Source organism: Eulemur rufifrons, chromosome 18, assembly GCF_041146395.1.
Source record: "Eulemur rufifrons isolate Redbay chromosome 18, OSU_ERuf_1, whole genome shotgun sequence".
Taxonomy (NCBI): Eukaryota; Metazoa; Chordata; class Mammalia; order Primates; family Lemuridae; genus Eulemur; species Eulemur rufifrons.
The window spans coordinates 72319508-72340000 of NC_091000.1; the positions used below are offsets into that span (position 1 = coordinate 72319508).

The following is a 20493-nucleotide window of genomic DNA, read 5'->3' on the forward strand; positions in this document are numbered from 1 at the left end:
TTATGTCACAGAGGTCTGTTTTCAAACAAGGTAACTAGTTTCTATTTTTGAAAGCCACTCACTTGGTAGAATTTTTATTGAGCCTAGTTTGATATCTTACTAGTCTAAGGACATCCCAAGATCAGAAAATATACTCAAACTTTTCAAATTAGTGTTTAACCCCATAGTATAATAATATGATCAAACTACTGTTTAAATTTCACTTCTTATTTGAAGTGTTACTTACAAGCTTCTTTGGGACTTATTTGAAAGGAAGTTGTTGACTTACAACCATTGAAACAATCTGTCATTAGACAGGAGGGACAGCTGCTGCTGCCATCATCGTAGCGACCCCCTGTGGGTACCAGCCCTAACAGAGAAGGAACAGATCGCAGGTAATATCACAGGTAGCCCATCTGAACTTCCCTCAGCAAATAAATCTTTCACAGGGTACTTCCCAATGCCAACTCCCTTCCAGTTTCCTTGGTAAAGCAAATGCCTCCACCAGTGCCCCTGACCTCATTGCTTCCTTTCTCTCTTGAGACTTGCTCATTCAGTTATGTGTCCATCTGTCATCTCCACCGACTCCCTCCTCTCTGCTTCACAAATGCTCAAGCCTCTCTGGTTGAGTTTTTCTTTAAAGATAAATAAGACTTCGCTCTAGCTACCATTTTGTTTTTTTCCTACTTTGTTCTCTCTCATCATTTATCCACTGGCTCCTCATCCCTTCAGGGACCCCTCTGTTTCCGGCTTCTGATCCTACCCAGTTGGGTATCCTTACTACTCACTCCGCTTTGCTGGTTTCTGTTCCTCTGCCTGACTCTTAAGTATGTGTGTTTTTCCAGGTTTCACAGTCTCCACTGTTCTCTTGCGCCTTTACTAGGTACACGTACCATCTCATCTTATGTGATCCTCTCAACAACCCTATGGCTTATGTTCTCTTACTAGATCCTTTTAATATATGAACTGGGTGCCCAGCAAGTTTGGAGAAGTTGTTTAAGGTTGTACAGCCAGTTGGTGGCTGAGCTCATGCCTACAAGTTCAGAGCCTACCCTAACACATTGCCTCTCCAGATTATCTGTTGTCTCCAGAACATACTACGTGCTCTCTCAAGCCTCTCCACACACTTCCCTTCTGCTTGAAATGAACAGCATTTTCCACAGCCCATTCTGCAAAAGCCCAGTCATATAAATGTCCTTGACTCCCATAACCTTTAGCTCAACCTCATTTGCTCCCAGTGCCACCCCTGGACCTTGTCTGAAACTCATAAACCTAAATCTTAGACCTTCTGCACTTACTCCAGTTGCCATCCTTCCCAACTCATTTATTAGGTTAATCCAATTAAAGCTATTTAGTTTACCAGGGACCCTACTCCCTTGTTATACGACTTTCTTCTGGCCAGCTCCCTCTTGCTTCTCATCTCATCATCTTAGATTCCATATCATTATTTTAATTATGTTTGACATTTGAAGTCAATATCCTCAAATTATTTGCCCCATTTTCTGTGCCTCACACCTATACCACACAATGTATACCCAGGTGAATACACTGCGTTCTGAACCTTTATCAGCTTCCTGAGCACTGCCAGAGCCATAAAGCCAGAAGACTGGCTGCCAACGTTAATCAGGTCCTTAATGCTACATGGCAGGGCTCCTCTCCCCCCTGTCAGCTTTCTTTTCCATTACCTACAAAGGCTACACTATTTCAAACCCTTAGTATCTCTGCAAACTTGTGACTCAACCATCACCTGCCACATCCGCAGAAAACTTAAACTTATTCCACAAAGAAAGTGTACGCTTACATTTATAGAAGTACTGCCTGCACGGAGGCCTATCCTTTCCTCTATGTTTGTTACAATTCAAGAGGTCTTTCTCCTCCTATCTAAGGCCAATTCCTTCGAATATATTTGAGACCCCATGTCTGTGGGCCATCTCACCCTTTAAGTTGGCTCTCAGCCCTACCACATAACTCAAATTACATTTGCATATGAGCTCCTTGTTTCTAAATGTAAAGAATTTTTGTCTATCTTTACCTTATTTAACTTCTTGGCAGACTATGACACCACTGACCACTAGCTGCCTGAAATATTCTCTTTCCTTAGTTACCGTATTCACCTCATTTCATTCTTAATTCTAGAGCTAAACCTGGGTTCCTTTATGGATTCTTTTTTTGCCTTCATCTGAAAAGTTATTTCTTGAGATTTTGCCCTTGGTCTTCTGTTATTTTCATTCTCAACATGTTCACCAAACAAGCTCATTCATTCTCATGACTTTAATTTAGATCTGTAGTAGTTAATGCCCAAATTGACTAACTGTATCTTAGCTCTTCTACCTTATTTTCATGTATTTGCATTTCGACTGCCCGCCATCTCAAACTGAAGAAGTACCAAATAAAATGTTCAGTATCTCCATTGCTCTTCATTCAGTGTCCCTTCACTCAATGAATACTGCCACCTGCTATCCAGGAAGGCAAACAATACTTGCATGTCATTCTGGACATCTCCCTTTCCCTGCCCCTAAATTCCAATCACAAAGTCCTGTTGAGTCTGCCTCTCAAATAGCTCTCCACTTTATCCAATTTGTTCCTTTTCCGGAGCCACAATCCTTGTGGAGGCCCAGCCAATGTGATCAGCACAGCAGCTACATCTTTCTAAATTGCAATTCTGATGTCACATATATGGCTTTTCTTTGTCCCTAGCATAATGTCACATTTAAATCCCTCAATGTGGTTTAAAATGCCCCTGCCACCAGAAAATCTTGAGTCCAAAGAATACATATCATGCTGCTTCACAACTCCAAGCTTTTGTACATACAGGTCTCCTCCTGGAACATTCTTCCCTAAGCCATCCATTGGGCTATTTCCTACTCATCAGTCAGTCAACCCACAGTTCTTGATTGCCTTCTGTATACCTATCATGGCGGCTTGTACATATGCCTGTTGCTTAATGACTACTTTTTGTTGAAAGTATTACTGTTGCAGGATTAAAGGGAAAGAATAAAAGAACTTTAAGCTTTAAAAAGTAAGTTTGTTGGGATAAAAGTAAATCTATGTTATGCCTCTCTTCTTTCCCCATGGATAATCAACAGATAACTATAAATTTACTTCCTTTTATTATTACGCAAGAAAAACACTAAGATTGTTGCTACTTTTACCAGTATATACTAGAAATTCAGCTAAGTTATTTACCTTCTTAATTTTTTGGAAAATGTCATGAATTGCCCTGGGCATAAGTCCTAAGTAACCTTCTGAACCCATAATAGTATACGTTTTTCCTGAAGCAGTCTGCCCATAGGCAAATATAGTCCCTGAACAAACAAAATGCACTCACACAAAGATTTAAAATGAATCTGCAGTGGCTAGAACTATCAATACATGTTGCACAGACACCCAAGACTAAAATGTTTCTGCAACACTGAGCGAATACAAACCATTGTAGCCTTGTATGGCAGAATCGATGATTGGTGCTGCTATTTCTTCACACACATTTTTAGTAGTTTCATTACTATGAAAGACATGATATGCAAAACAACAACACATTTGAAGTTAAACCAAACAAATCAAATGTGTTTTCATTCTGAACTAGTAATTACTCAAAGAAATAAAATTGTGAATCTAGGATGATAAAATATTTAAGACAGTATTTTCTTCAACTTTTTGGTCCTTTGAAAAAAACCTCTCCTTGAGGTAAAATGTTTTGGTCCTCAAAGACAAAAAATATACTACAAGTTAATGATCCTATGTGTTTTTACAAGGCAGTAGACCACAGTGGTTGCACATGGGGTCTGGAATTTGTCTGCATACAAATTATATAACTGTGCTTTAAATATTAATTTATTATCTCACGTATCATACATGATGGCTAAACAATTTTTCATTTTCAATGAAGCAGTTTACAAAAGCCTTAGTCTGATCTTTAGTAATAAATCTAGTATTAGTGATAAGCCTTCTGTACTCTTAATAGCAAAAGAATAGCAAGCTAATTTTTGATGCTCTTATATCTTATCAAAATTGAAGGCATTACTTCCATCAACTTGGTAAATGGCATTATTGTTAGTTTTCCAGTAAACTTGGGCAGTTTCTCCAAGTTCTTCTTCTGTAAAAATATAATACTGCATTTTAGCATAATTGGTCATAAAAATTATGTTATAGGAAGGATAATTTAAGATTTCATCTTCTCAAGAAGACTTTATTTTATTTTGAGATGGCGTCTTGCCCTGCTGCTGGCACTAGAGTGCAGGGGTACAATCATAGCTCACTGCAACCTCAAACTCCTGGTCTCAAGTGATCTCCTGGCTCGGCATTCCAAGTAGACAGGACTATAGGCCTGTGTCACCATGTTTCTATTGTTTGTAGGGGGTGGAGCAGTGGTGTATCCATATGTTGCCCAGGCTGGTCTTGAACTCCTGTCCTCAAGGGATCCTCCCACCTTAGTCACCAAAGTGCTAGGATTATGAGCATAGGCCACCATGCCCTGTTGAAGATTATTTTAAAAGATAGTAATAATATATCACTTATAAGAGAAAGATGGAAAATCCAGCTTTGAGGATTCAGCTCTCTTAAATGGGGTTTCAGTGCCTCTTGCCCTGTCATGGGAGTTTCTTGTGAAACCATTCATTCACCCTTTCACCCAACACTGGCAGCTGAGAGGATAGATTAAAAATGAAACTGATTATGTCCCTCTTGCTTAAAACTCTTGAAAACTTTCTGGAAACTTATGAAATCCTTAGCATAGCACATGAGACCTGGATCATGTCATTTCACTCTCCAACCTCATTGTCCTCTAAATTTCTACATGAACCCTAAGCTCTACTTGAAGGTCTTCTCAAAATGACAGATTTAACCTCTTTCGGCCTAGAATATTCTGACCTTCCTTTCCAGTAAGTAACTTATCTATTGTTTCACTTGTGAAAACTGTCAGGACTCTCCTGACACGAGCCCACCCCACCCAAACTGTCATCTCTCTTATGGACTAATCATTTTAGCAAACATTCTCCACCTGCCCATCATAACATTTGTCACAACCTATTGCAATGGCTTCTTTATGTTGATGTCTTCTAATGTATTAGATAAGGAGCTCCTTAAAACCAGGAAATCCCAGATCTTGATATTCTCCGTAATTAAACGCTGTATTCAATAAAAATTTCTCAAACACAGAAAATGTTAGCCTTTGGGGTCGAGGACCAGAGGCTACTAAAACAAACTGACTTCATTTATTCCCCTTCCTTGTTTTTCTCCATGCATTTATTACTTACACATAACCACTTAACGCTCTATATTTTTAACTTTATGTTCTGTCTCTCCACTAGAATGGAAGATCCACAGGGCAATGCGGTAGCGTCTGTTCAGTGCTGTAACGGTGTACTAAAGTACATATATGCAGATAGATAAGTATTTGTAGCACGACTGAATGGATGCAGTCTTGAGTGCCTACTGAATGCAATGCGACAGACTAGTCCTTGCCCTCAGGGAGTTTAGAGGTCGCCAATTAAGCTTAAAATGACCACACTCTCCCATAAGACTTCTTTAGGGCGTGGAATGGGGTAAGCAGGCTCAGATGTCAGAAAAACAGAAGGTGAAGGTCTTCAACGTCAGCGAGCCTGCATTAGAGTTACCTGAATCTCGCAACTGGAAGTTATCTTCCAGATCTCGGATCCTTCCCTGTCACTTCACAGACAAGCAAACCCCGGAAAGCAGCTCTGGGAAAGGCTGGAGCACTCGCCCCTCCCCCTCGGACCCGCGCCGCCGGCAGCCGTGCGCGTCCCGCCGCGGTCTGGGCCACCTACCTGCTGCTGAGTGGCCGGACTCGCACGCAGACCGCCACGGGGCCTTCCTCCGCCAGCTTTCTCACGCTGGGCCCCAGGAAAGTGGCCCAAACCCTCCGCAGCCGGCGCTTCAGGGCGCAAGGGCAGACCCGCCTGTAAGTTGAAAATTTCCAAAACGCCGCCTCTGATTGGGTCGCGGTCTCGTGACGTCATGGACGAGTCCACCTACGGCGCGGTGCGGGGGAGAGCGATGGCAGGCGGCGCACATCTGACGGAGTCTGGCGGCGAGCGGGAGGGTCGCATGGACGGGATGGTGGCCTGACAGAGAGCGGCCGTCTCGGTAATAGCCGGACACTGCTATTTGCTAAAAGCCCCTGAACACTATCCTCCACCCTCTCTCTTGAAGAGTTTGCAATCTGTAGAAGAAACAAGGCAGGGACATGTACTTTTCCACTAAAAGAGAATTACGATTTTTTTTTTTTTTTTAAACCACACTAAGAGTTTGAAAAAGAAAGAAAGAAAGAAAAAACCTCAAACGACGAAAGTTGAAACTCACTGGCCGGTCTAGAAAGGTAAGAAGCTCGTTGTGCTCCTGACAAACTATTTGAGTTTAGGTTTTTTTCTTTCTGTGTCTTTAACTCTTGTTTCCATAGGCTGTGAATTTCTAAGAGGCTGACTTAGGGGAAAGAACTACTGAGGACTGGAAAAGTTCATTTAATGTGTTGATACTTTCATTAGCTGAAAGAGAAAGCTTCTTTTTTTTTTTTTTACCATATACAATTACTTTATTCTTGAAAGATCAAAGAAAATGTCCAGTTTCAAAAGAAAGCACACCCCTATTAAACTCTCTTATCTTTCTCAAGGCTTACAGCAGTCTGGCTGTGTGCCAAGATTTGTACACCAGCTTGAAACTTGGACATCCATGTTAAAACTAAAAACATTACTTGAATTACAACTACATAAGAAGTTTAAATGAAATTCTAAGTGAGCCCAACTATCACAGATCCTGAATTTCAGGATCATTAGGAGGATCATGCAGGTCAGTCACCACTGCAAAACCATCGGTCCTCAAAGTTATGGCGTGAGCAATGAATGACCTCATCCTTTCTTCTTTACCACCAACTGGTTCAAACTGAGTAAGCAAGGAGCCTATGCAGAGGCACAAAGAACTTATCTCCAACACTGAGCTATTCTAAATACAGAATCTCTTTCCCCAAAATAGTGCTTGGTTTTCCTTTGTCTTAAACACAGTATTTTCCCCTTCCTCTCCCCAATCTGAGGGGGACACATTCCAAGCCCCCTAGTGGATGCTGGAAACCACAGGTAGTACTGAACCGTCTATATGCTATACAAGAATTTCTTTTTTGTTTGTCACAGTTTTACTGAGGAAGACTTTCACTTAACGTAGATCTTAGCAACCTCAGCATATAATTTTTTTCTTTCCTTATTAAGTCTAGAACTTTCATTTTTCTGCCTAAAGGAAGTACTTTACAGTTTCTCATTGGTATATCAAATTGCCAGCACCACAATTCTTGAGTTTGGGGACCACTATTATGTAGTATTTACTTCATTCTACTATTAAGTCTATTAAGTAAAATAAGAGTTACTCGAACACAAACACCGTGGAACCAGGACAGAGGATTTGATCTGATCATGGAGATGGTTACTAAGTGCCTAATAGGCTGGTAGCATGTGTAGCAGAGACGCACTGGACCAAAGGATGATTCACCTACTGTGTGGGGTGGTGAGAGATTTCAGTACAGAAAGAACAGTGTGCAATTTAAGACTTATGAGTTGTTTATATCTGGAATTTTCCATTTAATATTTTTGGACCATGAATGACCACAGGTAACTGAAACTGTGGAAAGTGAAACCCTGGATAAGGGGGGACAACTGTATGTATCGTAGTAGGTACTAACATTTTCTTTAAAAGTGGTTTCAGTCCTTTTCCACTTTGATATAGGGAATATAAATAATTGTCCGCTATCCCTCAACAATAATGTGAAGCAAAGCACTTAGTAATTGTTCATAGTTTAGAGGAGTCAAAAAATCTACTGATTTAAAAAATTTATTAATATTTAGAAAGTAATTTGTCAATATTGATAAAAACTGAAGACACATATGCTTTTTATGCCAGCAATTGTACTTTTAAGAATTTATGTATGGATATATTTGAAAAAGTATGTATATATGAAATGTATACATGAATATACATACACATATACAAGACTATTAATTCCAGCATTCTTTACAAGAACAAATGACTGGAAACACATTAAATGCCAGTAAATTTGGGACTAGTTAAATGGATGACATTGCATTCATACCCAACGGAACACTACGTAGCCAGTAAATGTAATGATATAGCTCTTTATGTGTACTTTTGAAAGCTAGTCATGATATCTATTAACTAAAGGAAACCTAAGGTGCAGAATTGTGTGCATATTGGTATTTTCAAAAGATATTTATATGTCTGGATATTTGTATATAATTTCTGGAAAGATACACAGATATGCCAGTTTTTTGCAGAGTGAGCACTGAATTAGATAATAGATCTTTTATTGAATATTATTTTATAGTTATTAATATTGTAACCATGCAAATATTAAGTAGTTTCTTTCAATTTAAAGAAACTAGTCAATAGATAAGAGTGGTAAATAAAAGTGAGTCTACTTATTCAAGATTTGTTTTGGTTAACCAGTTGTGAACTAGCATAGAATATTTTTTTTAATTGCTAAACTATGAGGACACGTGGGTGTATGTAATATGACCCAGAGTTAAGGAAGGTATGTTTTAACTGGTTTTGTTTTTAGTGGTGAGCTAATATTGCACATACTAATATTTACTTGAAGGGAAGGATGCTATCAAGAGGAAGAAGGGACATGATCAATGAAAGCCTCTGATGAGACAAAAGGGAATTGGTCCAAGAGTACAGAGGAGGCATCAGCCTTTCAGAGTTGTGCTTCTAATTCTTGCCATGGCTGTCTTTGTTGCCATCACCATTGCAGGTAACATTTATCAAATATTTACTATATGCCAGGCTCTCTGCTATATGCTCTGTATCCATTTTTTCATTTAAATTGTCAAAATTGTTCATCAAGAAATAGTGACTGAGCTCCTGCTATGTGCCAGATATGGTTCTGATGAGTACTGAGAAGAAAACTAAAGCCAAATCAGGAAAGAGAAGAGAGGGGGAGGGGGAGCCAGGAGTAGGGGTGCTAGTTTCTTAGGAAACACCTTCTTGTGGGACGAAGCAGACAGAATAAATGAGTAAAATAATTCATGGTGGGAGGAGGGGACACTCTAGATGGGAAGTTCAACAAAGGCCTGGGGAGGTGAACTTTGAGGTAAAACTTACGTGATGAGGATAAGAGAGAGGCCGTACCAGACAGAGGGTGAACCCATGGTTGTCTGAGTTTGTCATGTGTCTGAGACACAGAAGGAAGGCCCCTGTGGCTGGAGCATTTGGGGCAATGGAGAGAGGTGGGCAGGGCCAGATCCTGCGGGGACTTGTGGGCTGTGATAAAACATTTGGATCTTATTCTCATGGTGAGAGGAAGCCTGGGGAGGGTTTTAAGCAAGAGAGTAAAAAGGGATTTATTCATTCCTTCAAACAAGAATTTCTTTATTTCACTATGAAAACAGAAGCTTGCAGAAGAGACTCTGCACTAGCTCCTGTCAACCTATCTGTCCACCTACCTGTGCCTGTGCCCACATACCTGCCTTCCCAGTTCTATCTAGATGAACAACCATTCTCCCCTCTGAAGATCTCTCCATGTGTACACTAGATCCTTTCCCCTTCTTAGTCCTCTCTGTTCTGCCTCGGCATCTTCTCCTGCTCTAATAAGCCAGTCTCAGCAGCAAACATGTGGCGTAATTTCTCCCATCTTAGATATCTAATAGATACTCTAAACTTAAAATGTCCAACGCTGATTCATAATCTCCTTCTCACCAACTGCTTTCTCAGCAGTTTTCTGCATCTCAATTGAGGGCGCGTCCATCATCCTTCCAGGTATCCAGTCATGCTGCTCAACTTCTCCTTTTCTCTCAAAGTCTGCATTCAATGTACCTGAAAATTCTGTGGGGCTACCTTGAGAGTATTCCCGAATATGACCATTTGTCACAACTTATGCTAGCCACCTGGTCCAAAATGCCATCATCTGACACTGAACTCATCTCTGTTTCTACCTTTTCCCACCTCCACTGCCAGTCTATTCTCAACCTAGTAATTTGAGGGAGCCTTTAAAAAATGTAAGTTGGGTCATACCGCTCCTCTGTGAAGACCCCCAAAGCCTCCCCTGTACCCTCTGATTCTCTAAAAATAAAACACAAGTCTTGCATTTGTCTTCCAAGCCTTATGTGATCTTGTTCCTTATCAGTACTCTGGCCTTACACACCAGCCACACTGGCCTCTTGGCAGTTTTGTTTTCCTTTTAATTTCTCCTCTCTCTTGAAGAATAATTTTGCCAGATATATAACTCTAGGTTGGTGGTTTTTTTTTTTTTTTCAATAATTTAGATATTTCACTCCACTCATTTTTGCTTGCATGGTTTCTAACAAAGTAGTCAGCTGTAATTTTTTTTTATTTTCTTTTAGAAAGATATATATATATTTTCAAAAATAGACATGGGGTCTCGCTGTGGTGCCCAGGCTAGTCTCAAACTCCTGGCCGCAAAAGTGATCCTCCCACGTCAGCCTTCCAAAGTGCTGGGATTACAGGTGTGAGCCACTGCACCTGGCCTGACATTTTCTTGAATCCTATACACACTCCCTCTTAAGGCCTTTGTGCTGGCTGTTCTTTCTGGCTGGTAGGCACTTACTCCGATACCCGTGTGTCCTCCTTCCCATTGAATCCAATATCTGGTTAAATGTCATCCTCTCAAAGCTTTCTCTGCATAAAACAGCAACTCCCTTGTCTGTTACTTATGTTCCTTTGACCTTCTCCTTTTTAAATATCACTTATAACTTTTAGACATTGTATGTATGTATTAATTTATGTATATATTATCTGCCTCCTCTCACTAGAGTGTCAACTCAATGAGGTCAGTGACAGTTTTGTTTGCTACTTATCCACTGCACCTAGAAAGATGCTTGGCACAGAATAAACATTCAATTAAAATATTGCTTATTCCATCACTCAATAAATACTTATTGGCATAATTTATGGAAAGATATATAGAATGTACCTAGCTTCCTTTGGCGAGAAGAACTGAGTTGGAAATAGATTTACCTTTCATTGTATACTATTTCATAATTAATATTTTAACCATAAAAATTAGTTTCTCTCAACTTAAAAAAATAGTTAATAGATAAAAACAGGATATAAAATAGAGTGTACTCATTCAAGATTTGTTTTGTTATCCAAATGTGAGCTAGTGTACACTACCCTTTTTGTGGCTATATTGTGAAGATGTTGGGCTGTAGCTAATAAGGTAATCTAGAGTTAAGGAAGGTATGCTTTAATTTAAATTAAGTGGTCACGGCAGGCACAAAGATTACATAACTTATCTGAAGTTATGTAATTTCTGGAAAGAGATGCTTAACATTTGGATGCATAAAACTTCTCTGGTAGGTAATTATTAGTAAAGTTTTACTGATTAACTCTTTTCTTACTGGAAAGATTAATGAATGTGTATGATCAAAAAGTTCAAGTTTTACAATAAGATCCACAGTGAAAAATAAATCTCATATTTAACCCCTAAGATGCCAGTTTGTCTCCCTGTAGGCAACTGTGTCATTTCCTAAAGGATTCTCCTCAAAATAATGTACAGATATGCACATATATGCATCTTTTTCTATATTTAGTATCTTTTTACATAGTTACCTGTTATACATACTGTAGTACACTTTGCTTAAAATGTGATCTTTATTCTAATATTTTCATTTTATTTATTAAAATAAATATAATTTATAAAATTTTATTAAAATTTTAATACTTTCATTCAGTTCAAGAAGGAAAAGTGAATTTCTGAGGCATGTTAATCGCACACACTTCCGTGTTGATGTTTCAACTGCTGGTTTTTCCCCACAAACGGTATTACTTATGCTGAAGCTAGAGGGCAGTGTAGTCCTTCCAAAAGCATGGTGTATCCTTGGATAGTGTTTTGAAGATCGTGAATGTGGTGCAAATTTTAGAATTTGGAGAAGCTCCTGGTACTAAAAAAATGCATCAGTCCAAATTATTCACCCATGCTCTTTTATGCATTTCGCATAAAATTATTTGCAATATGTTTATGTTACCTATCATGCTATCACCTTCCATAGGAGTAATTTTTGCTTAATAGATACAATGCTTATTTCAAAGGGTCATTTTTAGCTCCAATAAGTGTATGATGCCTTCATTAAAAAAAAAACTTGAATTGTTAAGACAGTAGATTTTTCATGTGCTCACCACAAAAAAGTATATGAGGTAATGCATATGTTAGTTTGGTTTAGCCATTCCACAACATATACATATTGTAAAACATTATGTTGTACACCGTAAATGTATGCAATTTTGTCAACTAAAAAAATAAATAATAACATTTAAAAAACGAATTTCAAATTGAGGATGGGTGAGTGTCAAATTGAATATGGATGCGTGAGGGGGTAGGAAAAGTGATTTGCATTACAGAAAACATCTAAGGTAGTCACAACGTGGCAGAGAATGATGGCAGTCCACCGAATCCATTCTCCTCTTTCTGGCAAGAAACCAAGACTGCATCGTTAGCCTGTCTTGCTGTTAGTGTCTTGCAGTGAGGGGCCACTGCTAGACCTAGATAAGAAAAACTTCACAGGTACATTTTTCCTCACTTGTCATTGGTCAGCATCTTTTCCTCTTTTCCTCTTCAATGACTCCAAACCTTCACCACTCTCCTCAAGCCCAGGTTTCCTTCTCATGTTTACTGAGAACGCAGGGTCATCAGGCAAGATGTCTCCACTCCTAACTCTCCGACCCTACCTCTTGCACCCCTGCAGATCTACATCCCCACCAATTCTTCCCTCTTGTCATGCACTTTCGGAGTGAAGTATTCATTGTGTTTGAAGTGCATCCTTCCGCTTATACCCTTGGTTCCTTCCTCTCCAGTCTCCTCCAGGATCCTGATCCAGCCATTATTTGCTCTCTATTTTAGAAAAATTCTAAAAAACAACAAAAATGAAAAATAATTTGTAATTCCACTACTTTAAACCAATTATCTAAAGTTGTTAATTGAACATTTGTTCTATCACCCACTCATCAAATTCCATCTTCCCAAAGGTGACCTATGTTAAGTTCCTTTGTGACATTTTCTTGAGTATATGCAAGAAATCTATATGTATATATAACCACACACTTTTATGTTTCCAAGAATGAAGTCATTATGTGCTTACTGAGCTGAAATTTGGCTTTTACACTACCAAGTCAATATGTAGATTTGTCTTTTATATTGGTTTCATAATACTCAATTATATGGTAGCATTGTAGTTTATTCAGTCATTTCTTTATGTATATTTAGATTGTTTCAAATTTTTCAATGTTGCTTATAATACAAAAATCCAGCTGCACATATATACCCTTATACACTTAGGCTTTTATTTTCATGACCTAGATTGCTAGAAGTTGAAATGCTGATGCAAATGATGTGCTTGTTTTGAATTATAGCCAGTACTACTAAATTACTTCTCAAATAATTTGTTCGAAGTATACTACAAGCAACAATATGTAAATATCCACTTCCCCATTTCTTCACCATCACTAGATATTATCAATATTTTCAGTTTTTGTCAATTTTAAGAGGAAAAAAGATATTTATTATTACTTTAATTTGTGTTAGTTTTGTACAAAAGTAATTGTGGTTTTAGCATTGCTAACATTTGCTGTTTGCTATTGGAATACATTCTTAAATAAATGTGGTTATGTTATATATTATTTTAATCCGCATTTCTCACTTTATGTTTTTTTGCTAAGGACTTAGTATCTGCTGTTTATTTTATATTTATTTTAGACTATGGAAATGATGTTATACAAAAAGAAAATTCAGATGATTTTATTACTCAGGTTCACAATGGGTCATAAAGCAGTGGAGACAACTCGCAACATCAACAACACATTTGGCCCAGAAACTGCTAAGGAATGTACAGTGCAGTGGTGGTTTAAGAAGTTTTGCAAGGAGACGAGAGTCCTGAAGAAGAGGAGCACAGTGGCCGACCATCAGAAGTTGACGACAAACAATTGAGAGCAATCATTGAAGCTGATCCTCTTACAAATGCAGGAAAAGTTGCCGAAGAACTCAATGTTGAGCATTCTTTCTGTGGTCATTTGGCATTTGAAACAAATTGGAAAGGTGAAAAAGCTCAGTAAGTGGGTGCCTCATGAGCTGTCTGAAAATCAAAAAAAATCATCATTTTGAAATGTCATCTCTTATTGTGCACAAAAACAATGAAACCCACCATCTCTAATGAAATTACAATAAAATGAAATAAAGCTCAGAAAAAAAAAAAGTACTATGTAGTGAGACCGATCCTAAGAACACGGGCGCGGGGAAGGAAGTCACTACCGTGGTATAAAATTGTATAAACGTTACCCGTTTCTGTGTGCGTGCGTTTTCTGAGAAATGACCCCCTTTTGCTATGGGGCCGGGACTGGAGTCCCAGTTTGGGACCATAGGATTCCCCGCACTCGACTCCTGACTGATTCGACCTAGGGTTAGCTCTGTGTAAACACTCTTTAGACGTGGGTGTTTTATGGATTTCTGTCCTTCGGGAGAAACGACTGGCCCGGGTACAGGAGTGAGTGAATGTACCGACCGTCTTCTCCCATCTCTGTCTCTCTCTCTCTCTCTCTCTCTCTCCCTCCCACACACAGGCACACGCGCACGCGCACGCACACACACACACACACACACACACGCCGTTTCCGGGAGCGCCCACTTCATGCGCTTCGGTCCACCGTGACAGATAGTCCAACTGTGAGATCATCGTGAGTGGCTGCGCCTAGGCCCCGCTCTGAACCTCTCCGTACTGTTCGTGTGTCTTCAGCAGGTCCTGCCTCCACCCGTGGCATCTAGCACGGGCCGATGGGTCCCTGTCCTCTCTCCCTGCCGTGGACGCCCCCCTCCGCCCCCCCCCCCCGGGGCTCTCTGGTCGACTAGTGGTGGGGAGTGTGCCCGAGGGCTGAGAGACGTGGTCCGAGAGGGGCCGGGAGGAGGCCTGCGACCCAGTGTGTACCCACTCCCGCCCCCACGCTCCCTCCCTCACGAGGGAGCCCGTCCTTTCCAGGCTGACACTTGGATCGGTGGATGACGGGGGTCACCTGGCGGCGGGCGAGCATTATGGGAAAATCCGGTAGGCGTGTTGCGACGTCCTGCCACAGAGATGGCTCTGGCGACAGCCTCGGGGCCGCCCCACCCTGGCCCCCGGCCAGGCCCCGTGAATGTGTTCTCTTTGTCCCTGACTTCTTTCTTTGTTTCACCAGCCGGCGTGTTCTGAGAATGTGAAGTGTATCATAGTTCCACCCTGGGTTTCATGATCCTAAGATAGGAAGGGGTTTTATGATTCCACGACAGAAAGCTTTTCTCATCCTATCATCTCTCCCCCTCTTCTTTCTTTCTTTCTCTTCCTCCTTCTGCCTTTTCTTTACTTCTTTTTTGTTTCCTTCTTTCAGTCTTCCTGTCTTCCTTCCTGCCTGCCTGCCTGCCTTCCTTCCTTCCTTCCTTCCGTATTTCTTTCCATTTTTCTTTCCTCTCTTCCTTTCTCCTGTTATCCTGTGTTTCTATCTCTGTTTTTTCCATCTTTCTTCCCCCTTTCTACTTTCCTACCTTCTTTCTTTCTCATTCTCTCCTTTCTCTCTCCTTCTTTCTTTCTGTCTCTTTCTATACTTTCTCTCTCCTTCCTTCTCTCTATCTTTTTCTCTTTCCATCTTTCCGTGCTCTTTCTTTTTCTCTCTTAATTTCCTTTCTTTTTCTTTTCTTTCTTTCCCTCCTTCTGTCTGTCTGTCTTTCTTTCTTTCTGCTTCCATTCTTCCTTCCTTTTTCTCATTCTCTTTCTTTCTGCCTGTCTTTTCTTTCCTTATTTCTTCTTTCCTTCTGTCTTTCTGTGTTTCCTATCTCCTTCCTCCCTTCCTTTTTCTTTCTTCCCCGCTCCCTCTTCCTGTCTTTTCTTATTTACTGTTTTCTTCTTTCTGACTTTCTCTCTCTGTTTCTCCGTCTCTTTTCTTTCTGTTCTTTTCCTTTCTCTCCCTTTCTCTCTTTCTGTTTCTGCCTGTCTGTCTCTCGGCTATGTTGTGGTCTGTGCAGAGACGGGTTTGGTGGACGATGTCGGTGGTCGGGCCGACCCATCCTTTCTTTGATCCCAGTGCTAGCCAGGCCGGGGCCTGCTTAGCTTCCAAGATCAGACGAGATTGGGCGCGTTCAGGGTGGCGTGGCCCTAGACTGACCCGTCATTTTTCGATGGCTTCCGTGGGGAGTAGGGGGACTGTGTTTGATGCCCCCAGGGGACCTTCCGGACTCTGAAATGATGGGCTCCAGAGGGTTGCCCCGTGTTTTGCAGCAGACCTCTGGTGGCTGGCGCCGGTTGTGGTCGGGCTCCACCTGGCGGCCGCTTTTCTACAAGTCTCTTGTCCTCTGAATCTTCGGTGCAGCAGGCAAAGCAGGGGACAGTCCCCGATGCGAGCGAGGCTGAGTTCCGGGAAGCAAGCAGCCTTCGCGGGGCCATCTGGTTCGTGCCGGGACGCCGGCTGGGACATCTGGGAGGCAGAGCTTGGGCCTGCAGGGCTGTGTGGCGGGAGGACGTTGTCGCCACGCTTCCAGGCTCAGCCAGCCAGGCGGCTTGCGGGGCTGCCCGGGCAGGTCGACCAGCACGCTGTGGCCGCTTTGGAGACCCGACCCACCCCGCGGGGACAGGAAGGAGACGGCACACGCGGACGGGAGAGGAGGGAGTCCGGCGACCGGCCGCCGTCCCGTGCATGCGTGTCCCTCTCCCTCGGCCTCACCTTTCCTACCCATTTTCCCTGGTTCCCGCTCAGGAGGCAGGGACAGCCCTGTGAGTGGCACCCAGTCGTCCGTGGCTTCTTCTGAGTCCTACTCTGGGGGTGCGGACCGGGCCCTGGGTGGCGCGGGTGGCCGGCGAGGGCGACCCCTGTCGGCCCGCGGGCACTCGTGGGCCGCGGCGGTCCCGTCCCGATGTTTTCTCCTCCACAAGTCCCCGTGCTGGGGCCGGGGACCGGGCCCTGGGTGGCCCTGGGTGGTGGGTGGCGCGGGTGGCCGGCGAGGGCGACCCCTGTCAGCCCGCGGCCGCTCGTGGGCCGTGGCGGTCCCGTCCCGATGTTTTCTCCTCCACAAGTCCCCGTGCTGGGCCCTGGGTGGTGCGCGTGGACGGTGAGAGCCTCCCTGGCCCTCGACGCCACGGGGGCCGACCAGATGTTCCTGAGTGCCCCTTGTCTGCTGGCGCTGGGGACCTGCTGGGGACAGGTGGCCCTGTCGAGTGTCGTGGGGGCAGGCATGTTCAAGTGGCTCGGTCCTCGTCTTCCTGCGCGGTGTTTTTGATCACCTCATATCGTCATCTTCCGCCTCCAGGTTAGTACTGACACGCTGTCCTTCGGCGACTGTCGCTGGAGGGGTTGGGCCTCCGCACGCGGACAAGATTCTGGGTTCCTGGGGATCCAGCGCCCTGCCCTGTTCCCTTTGAGCTGACCGCCTGGGCCCGCGCGCCGGCTCTAGGGCATCGGAGTGTCCCGACGGTGGTGCCCGCCTCTTGCGTTGGTCTCGTCACCTCGAGAGACGGCACGGGGGGGGGAGGTTTGCGGCAACCTTCTCCCTTACCCCGCTGGCTCTGTGCCGTTGCGTGTCAGGCGGTCCTCGTCTTTGGGTTGTGCTTGGGAGGCGGGGCTGGCGAGGCTGAAGCGGGCTCCTCCGATCGCTGTCCTCGCCGGCCTGACTGACCTCCCCCAACCCTCCCCGGCCTCGGGGCCTGATCGATGTGGTGACGTCGCGCTCTTCCGGGCCTTGAGCCGCGTGCCAGGCGAGGGACGGTCCATTCATGGTGAATGGTGGCCGCTCTTCTCGTTCTGCCTGCGGGCACCTCACCTCTCCTTCCCCGCCTGTGGGCGGTGCGTGGGAGGCGCGGGTGCCAGACTATCCGGCCCAACCGCGGTCGCCCCGCCCTCGGCCTCGTGGTGTTGGCGGGGGTCGTGAGTCCTCTAGATGCAGCGGGCAGCCCTCGCTCGCCCTGTGTGGCTGTTGCCTGGCCGGGGTCACCCCTCCCCGCGAGGGACGGGTGCGGGGCTGTGCCACCCGCCCGGTGGCGCGCCCCATTTGGCGCGCGGCTGCTGGGTCTGTGTGGCCGTTTAGTGGTGCCCCAGGAGCGCACCGGGTTGTTCTCCAAGGTGCCCGAAACCAAGCGGTGGTTGTCGTCCTCGTTCCCGGTGTCCCCCTCTGGTCGCCGCTGCAGCGTCTGCTGCGTTGGGTACAACCTCGAGCAGCTTGCTTGGGGTTGGGGGGTCGAGGCGGGCAAGCCCAGAGGCATCCTCCTGCGCCACGTGGGCGGGCGGGGGGCGTTGTCTCGGCGTCCCCACGATGTGTGCGTGGGGGACTTCGAAAGGCGAGCGCACGGCTTGTGCTCTTCCCTCCCTGCCCGAGGGGGGGTTGTTGCACGGTCGTGTGGGCAATCGTGGTGGGGCTGGGCCGGTGACGTGGTGCCGGCCGGCCCCGTGGGGGGCCTCTGCCACCGGCCTAGTTTGCCTCGGTGACCTCTCTCCCATACCGACGGGGGAGTGTTCACCTCGAAGTGAGGTGGTTTTTGGATCAGGGGCCCCGACCGTGAACGCTCAGGAGTCGCCAACCGTGCGTGTTTTGCCCCATACCGCAGACCCCCCCCACGCCTCCCCCGGGGCATGCCTGAATGCCTCCGCCCAGGGCCCTTACGGGGGCCACCGGGGATCGGGGGCGATCCACCTTCGGGGAGAAAGCGTCTTCTCTAGCGATCATGGAGGCTTGTCCTCTTCTGGGGTTTGTCGGATCCCCCAGCCCGCCGTCTCTCTGCGCGTCCTCAGCTGCCGCCCCTGCGGCTGCCAGTTGTGTGTGGGCAGAGTTCCCTCCTCCCCTGCCATGGGGGGGAGCGGTCCGCCGCCCCCGCGGTGGGGGCCGAGTGCCATTCTTCACCTAACGTGGTCCGCGCCTCCCCCTCTGAACTCTGGGGGAGGGTCACGCCGGGCCGGGCCAGCGTTCCAGCTGTGAAGGGCGCCCGCGTGTGTGCGCTGCGTGCCCTGGCCGCGGGTTGCCCCGGTGTGCGCTGGGGGGAGGAGGGGGTGGAGCCCGTCTCGCGCCCCCTCCCCATCCCCTGTGAGCGTGCGGCCCTCCACCCGGTCCCGTGCCAGGCCGCGGATGGATGGGCGCTCCCGTGCTGGCACCTGTGGATTGCAGCTTGGGGGACCGCCCAGCCAACGAGGGGGTCGTTCCACGGGTGCGCGGTGCTCCCCGGAGCGAGACAGGATTGGGAAACGGACGAGAATGGGATTAGGTGCGGTGGCGTGCAGGCCGAGGGGCGAAGGCCGGCGTCGCTCTGGGACACCCCGGTGGTGAGGCCGTGGCCCCGTTGGGAGGGTCGAGGGGTGCCAAAGGCTTTGGCCGGCTGGCGTCACGGGCGCGTTGTGGGACCGCTCTCGGGTTTGGGGCGGTGGGATCCCATGGCGTTGTTTCCCCAGTGGCCCGGTCGCGGCGCAGGTCTCGCCTCCCACGGGCTCTCGTGCCTCGCCCTCACGGGGTCTCATCCCTGTTCGAAAGGGTGCTCCTTCTCTCTTCCTCATGGCTGCCGACCGCCCCGCGACAAGCGTTCACCCAACCGCGCTGCCCGAACCTGACCTCGCCGCGGGGAGGGGGCGTTGCCCTGGCCGCCAAGGCCCTGGATGGCGCCCCCACCCCCCACGGCGACGTGCCTCGGTTGAATGGTCGGCGGGCCTCCGCGTGGCGGGCCTACGGCGTTGGGGGCGGCCGGTCGCGCATGCGTGCAAGAAGAGCGTTTTTCCGGAGCTACATGCAACCGCGATGGCGGTTGGGGTCCGGGCCCTGCGAGGTGCACGCGGGGTTTGGGGAGCTCGCCGAAGGTGCAGCAGGTCGTCCCAGGTGCCGTGGGACCGCCCTTGTGCTCGGAGGCCACTGGCGGTGAGATCCCGTGCGTGTCCTGGCCGGTGGGCTGCCGTCTGAGGCTTGCTACACCCCTCCCCTCGGGCCTCCTGGTGCCCGTGGGCCCCTTCCCCCGTCGTCGCCTTATGCCACGCCCGGTGGCCCCCACCCCGCTCACCGCCGCCTTGAGCCATCTCGTCCTCTCCCATCTGGCTTTCGTAGCCGGGGGGCGTCCGTGCCCCCGGTGCTGCATCGCTCCCCCCGTGTGTCCGTAGCGGCCTCTCCCGTGGTCCGCTGTCGCCTGCCCGCTTGCCCGCGGTGGCGTTGCGTGTGGATGGCATGTGGGGTGCCGTCGTTCCCCACGGTGGCCGTCTCCCCCGGTCGGTGGGTTCGCGTGCAGGAGCGTGCGGGTCCCGCGGTCTCTCTCCCCCGGCCATCCGTCGTGGCGTTACCCGCCGCGCCCGTACGCTCCGGGGTGGGGCCCGGGCGGGCTTCGGCCAGGTCCGAGCCTCGTTCGGGGTTGTCCGGGCGCGGGCCGCTACAGTCACGATGCTTGACTGGCTGCGGGGTGTGGTCCCCGGGCCCCTCTCTTCGTGCCCGCGCGCCCTCCCCTCCCGTGGGGGGGTCCTTGTCGCCGCGGGGGGCCGTCGCCCTGCCCCCACGGCTCCACGTCCGCC

General features: G+C 46.7%; 1 long non-coding RNA gene across 1 annotated transcript; it reads left to right on the forward strand.

The window, feature by feature from the left end:
- The first annotated feature begins 6147 nt into the window (after positions 1-6147).
- Positions 6148-14235, forward strand: LOC138399002 (uncharacterized). Its single transcript, XR_011236075.1, has 3 exons — positions 6148-6313; positions 8594-8749; positions 13759-14235. It is a non-coding gene; the product is annotated as an uncharacterized lncRNA (long non-coding RNA).
- The last annotated feature ends 6258 nt before the right edge of the window (positions 14236-20493 follow it).